The sequence below is a fragment of the Bison bison genome, unplaced genomic scaffold (genome assembly GCF_000754665.1).
Source record: "Bison bison bison isolate TAMUID 2011002044 unplaced genomic scaffold, Bison_UMD1.0 scf7180017864241, whole genome shotgun sequence".
Classification (NCBI taxonomy): domain Eukaryota; kingdom Metazoa; phylum Chordata; class Mammalia; order Artiodactyla; family Bovidae; genus Bison; species Bison bison.
In genome coordinates, this window is record NW_011494813.1 from 798,583 (window position 1) to 804,840 (window position 6,258).

The following is a 6,258-nucleotide window of genomic DNA, read 5'->3' on the forward strand; positions in this document are numbered from 1 at the left end:
TGCCTACAATGCCTACCATGTGGGAGACCCGGTTCAATCCCTGGATCGGGAAGCTCTCCTGGAGAAGGAAATGGCAGCCCACTCCAGTATTCTTGCCTGGAAAACCCCATGGATGGTGGAACCTGGTAGGCTACAATCCATGGGGTCGCAAAGAGTCGGACACGACTGAGCGACTTCACTTTCACTCACATCTGTACATGACTACTGGGAAAACCATAACTTTGACTATGTGGATGTTTGTCAGCAAAGTGATGTCTCTGCTTTTTCATACTCTGTCTAGGTTTGTCATAGCTTTTCTTCCAAGGAGCAAGTGTCTTAATTTCATGCCCTGTGCATGGGCAAGGCTTATTGACGTGTAGGATTTACTGCATATGATAAGGCGATAAGCCTGAGTGTTATTGCTTTTGTTTGTTATTGGGTAACTCCAGCAGTATCTGTAAATTGTTTCTCTGCAGCCAACCAAATTCTATAGGGAAATCTCTAGTCTCTTGCCTAGGTGTCAGCTTGCCTGCCGCAGTTCCAGAAGCGAGGTGTGGCTGTTCATAAGGATAGAACGCCAGATAGGGATCCAAAGTTCAGTGGCTTGAGGAACAAAGTTCTCTTTTGAATATCTGTCAAGCTTGGGTAAATAGACTGTTCCTTCCATCTGATTGTTCAGGGATCCAGTTTCCTTCTACTTAGGTACATTTCTAGGGTAATGGTTCATTAGCATCACCTAGAATATTGTTAGAAAAGCAAATTTTCTGGCCTGCTACCGTATCAGAACCCTTGAAGGCTCTGGGTGGGGCTCAGTGTTTTCATAAACTCTCAGATGATTTTGATCCTAGTCAAGGCTTCCCAGGTGGTGCTTCCAGATAAAGAACCTGCCTGCCAATGTGGGAGACAAAAGACATGTGGGTTAGAACCCTGGGTCAGGAAGATGCCCTGGAGGACTGCATGGCAACCTACTCCAGTATTTTTGTCTGGAGAATCTCATGGACAGAGAAACCTGGTGGGCTACAGTCCATAGGGTCTCAAAGAGTCGGACAAGAGACTGAGAACACACCAGCACAGGAGGTTTAAGAACTGCCCTAAGGCATTGTCCTCTGTAATTGAAACAGGATCTCAGACTAAGCAGATTCCAGCCTAAGTAAAGGGAAAAAACTAGGGGCAGTTCAGGTACAAGAAAGTGTCTGCTGACTATACTCTGGAGACAGCTTAGTCATCTGGTCACTCTTAGCTGCTATGGATCAATTTCCCTGGAGAATAAGCCTCCCATCTCCTTGGGGGACTAAACAAGAGTTGTTCAGCTGTTTGTTGCAGGAGTACAAACTCATTTAATGGCTCCTGTTTTTCAATCAGTTCTTATGCTGTGAGCTCAATGCCTTATCCCCTTTAAGCACTACCTGATGCCTCAGTTTCTGGGCTGTTCCTGGATTCTTCTTGTTAAATAAGTTCATTTTCCACTAGGCACTTAGGTTCTGCTTTCTTGGCTAACAGGTGATGATATTTGTCAGCACTTCATCCACTGTACATATTCTCTACTTTCTTAACTATTTTTTGTTTACTGGTGTTTTTTGAAAATTTTTCTTCATGAGCTTAGAATTTTAAGATTCTTTGACTTCATCATAAGAGGATGTTAGGGAGATGAGAGATAAATGGATGTGTTCAACCTGCCATTTATAACCAGAAATATTAATTTGAAAAAAAAATGGTTTCTATGTACCTTTCATATTTAGGAGGGAGGTGTATTATGGGAATATGGCAAGATAATGTTGCCTGCCATTCCGATAAACAAAGAATACTGCCATCAAGCCATCAGCCAGTGCAGCCACCAATCCCCACTCCCCACATCAGTGTGTCCTTAGGGGAATTCAGAATAGAGACAGACAGGAAACATTCTGTGTTCTGAATACTGGCCCCAGACCGTTAAGATGCATATCTAAGGAAAATTTTCAATGAGCCCAGACTCCTGTATCTTCCCAGACATAAAAAACCACTAAAATCATTAACTTGAGATGTCTGTTTCTGTGATTAGCAGTAACCTTTTGATATTTGACCACTTTCTTTTTTTTTCCAGCAAAACTCAAATATATCCTGGCTCCTCCCTGATTTCCTTGGAGCAATTCTTCAGAGCTATATGAGAGGCTGCCTCCCCGGCTATCGTCCCCAGTAAAGTCTCCAAGTAAATCTTAACTTGCAACTTTTATGTTGTACATTTGTTAACATTGGACTTAACCACTGGACTGCTGGGGAATTCCTAGGTTGTGCTTTTTTTTTTTTTTTCTAGTTGACAGAAGAAGGGGAGAGCTCTTTGAGAAAAGAGGAAGGAGGAATTTCTCTGGTGGTCCAGTGGTTAAGACTCTACACTTCCACGGCAGAGGATGCATGGGGTCTGGGTTCAATCCTTGGTCAGGAAATTAAGATCCTGTGTGCTGCGGTGTGGTCAAAGAATGAAAAAAAAGAGAGAGAAAGGAAAACTTGCAGAATACATAGAGATGGCTAATGCAAACAAAATATAATTAATCGCATCATTTCAAGTGTAAACTAGCAAAATTCACTGAAATATGATTTTGAAAAAGACTGAATACAGAACTAACACCACCTTCTATTTTCTCTTTTCAGTGAGGGCTGGCAAACTTTTTAATAAAGAGCCAGATAGTAAATATTTTCAGTTGGTGGAGGGGACGATCCTACAAACTCAATTGCAACTACTCAACTCTGTGGCGGAGAAGGCAATGGCACCCCACTCCAGTACTCTTGCCTGGAAAATCCCATGGACAGAGGAGCCTGGTAGGCTGCAATCATGAGGTCTTGAAGAGTCGGACTCGACTGAGCAACTTCACTTTCACTTTTCACTTTCATGCATTAGAAAAAGAAATGGCAACCCACTCCAGTGTTCTTGCCTGGAGAATCCCAGGGACGTGGGAGCCTGGTGGGCTGCTGTTTATGGGGTCGCACAGAGTCAGACATGACTGAAGCGACTTAGCAGCAGCAGCAGCAACAACTCTGTAGATTCATGAAAGCAGCCATAGACAATATGTAAATGAAAGTGTGTGGCTGTATTTTGAATAAACTTTATTTACAAAAACAGTCAGCAGGCTAATTTTGGCCCATAGGCTGTAATTGCTTTAAAGCATCAAACTTTATATTTTTCAGACATTGGGCCATCAATAGTGCTTTCAAATTTAACATTTTAGATCTTAGAGTTAAGAAAATGGAGTACCAGGGACTTTCCTGGAGATCTAGTGGTTGACTCTGCCTTGCCAATGCAGGGGGCATGGGTTCAATCCCTGGTCAGGGAACTAAGATCCCCATGTGGCGGCCAAAACAAAACAAACGAAAAAATGGAGTACAGAGAACGGAGAGAAGACCTATGAAAACATGGTCAGTTGGTGGATGTAGGTCATTATACCTTTGGCCAGACCCTTGAAAAGTACAACATACACAGTGACCCCTAATGTAAGCTGTGGACTCTGGGTGATCACGAGGTGTCAGTCATCACAAATGTAAACAGGATGTTGGCACAGGTGTAGATGTTGATGATGGGGGACGCTATGCTTGTGTGGGGCAAGAGATGAATGGGGAACCTCTGTACCTTCTGCTCAACTTTGCTGTGAATCTAAGACTGCTCTAAAAAAATTTTTTTTATTTTTAAAAATGATCTGTTGATAAGTAAAGATACCAGGGGAATTAGCAATGTCTTATTTTACCAGTAGTCTTCCAGTACCTAGCTGGGAATTGGTGTCTTTAGCTCCATCTACAGGCAGAGTCTCTCTGTTTGATTTTTCAACCATGCCTAAATGTTTCCCAAAATGTGCTCCATGGATGTGCTCCCTGCCAAAGAGGCCCTGTAGCCAAATAAGTTTGGGAAACAGAACATAACCTATCCCTTCTTGGAGACTTCATCTATATTGGCAGAAGAAAGTCTCTGAGAAATTCTGCAGTAAAGAAGCTTCTCTAACTTTGTTAAAGAATGTGTCTAACAGCTTCTTAGACACATTTAATCAGAGAACCCATTAGCCACATAACATCTATTAATGTCTGTTGAAATGATTGCATGGAATTATAGTACATGGTATTCTGGATCAGTCCTATTTAAGGTCTGGAATTTGCTCAAAAGATTCCATACTTGATATTGTTAACCCTGTTTTTGACTGGTTCTGGCTTTATAGTCTGAATTTAGGGGATCCAAGAATAATTCTGACGGTATCCATTGAGTCTGCTGCTAAAAGAAGTGCTGGAAAAACTGACCTGATAGGATCCAGTGATGAGTGTTTTGATTCCTTTTGTTCTATAAGGGGAGACAGACAGTCACTCACTGAATGGAAGTGGAAAAATGGCATTAACTTGGGAGTGGAATGGGAAGGGTTAGATCATTTCTGACCTCAGGGTATTGTCAGCCACCAGCTGGCTTCAGACAACTGACTGAGTCCACAGCATGGAAACAGAGCGGTTACCATTTCTGGCTACCCATTCACAAAGCCCTAGCTGAGAGCCTAGTGGGGTTGGAGATCCATTGCATCTTCTCCTTATACCCATTTTCTTGGCACAAAGGTGATATTTACTCAATAACATTTGCGTCTGTGGAACTGTGACCACCCAGAGGAGTTATATTTTTTAAATTCTCACAAAAGGCATTTGTCATATAATAAGAAATATATATTTGATCTTTGCCCCAAGTTTCTGACACAGTGCTCCTGAAACTCTTGTAATTTCCTAAATGATGGGGGAATAGGAGTGTCTTTTGTTATAATATTTAGTCTTCTCTGACACCAGAAAGGGCTTCCCTTGTGGCTCAGTTGGTAAAGAATCCGCCCGCAATGCAGGACACCAGAAAGATCAAGCCAGTTAATCCTAAAGGAAATCAACCCTGAATATTCACTGAAAGGACTGATGCTGAAGCTGAAGCTCCAATACTTTGGCCACCTGATGCAAAGAGCCCACTCACTGGAAAAGTCCTTGATATTGGGAAAGACTGAAGGCAGGAGGAGAAGGAGACGACAGGATGAGATGGTTGTACGGCATCACAGACTCCATGGACACGACTCTGGGAGATGGCGAAGGACAGGGAAGCCTGGTGTGCTGCAGTTCATGGGGTCACAAAGAGTTGGACGTGACTTAGCGACTGAACAACAACGACACAAGAACTTCTAAGATTCTTGGAATGTCCTGAGTGATGAGTGTGTCTGTTTTTTAATGTTAATGAGATGATGAGTAGCTGGGTTGGTCACCAGGAAAATCAAGTCTTAGCTAAAGTGTTAGAACTTTTAGCCTCACACTCTCAACCCCCTGACTGCACACCTCCATGTGGGAGAGGGCACAGCCAAGCATGGAGTACAGCGTGACAAAATTTCATTTTGTGGATTGGTATCAGCAGCTTTAAAAAAACCAAAAACTATTATTTACTTTTTGGCTGTGCTACACAGCATGCAGGATCTTAGTTCCCTGGTCAGGGATTGAACCCATGCCCCCTGCAGTGGAAGCATGGAGTCTTGACCATTGGACCACCAGGAAAGTCTCTCCGCAGCTGTTGAAGAACCTTTACTAAAACGTATTGTGAGAGTAATGTAGCAGGAGCATCTTTGGTTTTGAAGGCTGCAAATGCAAGAGCCTGTTTGGGTTTATCCATGACCCACAGCTCACTATGGCACAGGCCAGGTGGTGCTAGTGGTAGAGAACCTGCCTGCCAGTGCAGGAGTTGTAAGAGATGTGGGTTTGATCCCTGGTTCTGGAAGACCCCTTAGAGGAGGAAACGGTAACCCATTCCAGTATTCTTGCCTGGAGAATCCTATGGACACAGGAGCCTGGTGGGCTACAGTCCATAGGGTTGCAAAGAGTTGGACATGACTGAAGTGACTTAGCCAGGCACACACGCCTCACTATTAAACTGTGGACATAGAATGTCACCTGCTGTATCAGAAAACAGCCATCAAGCCGTCAGCCACTGCAGCCGTCCCCTTCTCCACCCCCAATGGATTCAGGATGGAGAAAATGAGGATTCTGTCCCTAGATAGTTAAGGTTGTTGGCTGGAAAAAAAAAAGCATAACCTAAAAGTTGAGAATCATGTTTTATTTGGTAGACAAAACTGAGGACTTAAGCCCAGGACACAGCATCTCAGCTCTGAGAGACTGCACTGAAGAGGTAAGGGAGGATCACAATATAAAGGACTTTTTGCAACAAAGACAATAAATCAGAACATTAAAAGATGACTATTGATTAAAACAAACCAATCATCTCAACTTAAGGAATTTAATGCCTTTCTCTATATGGGAAGA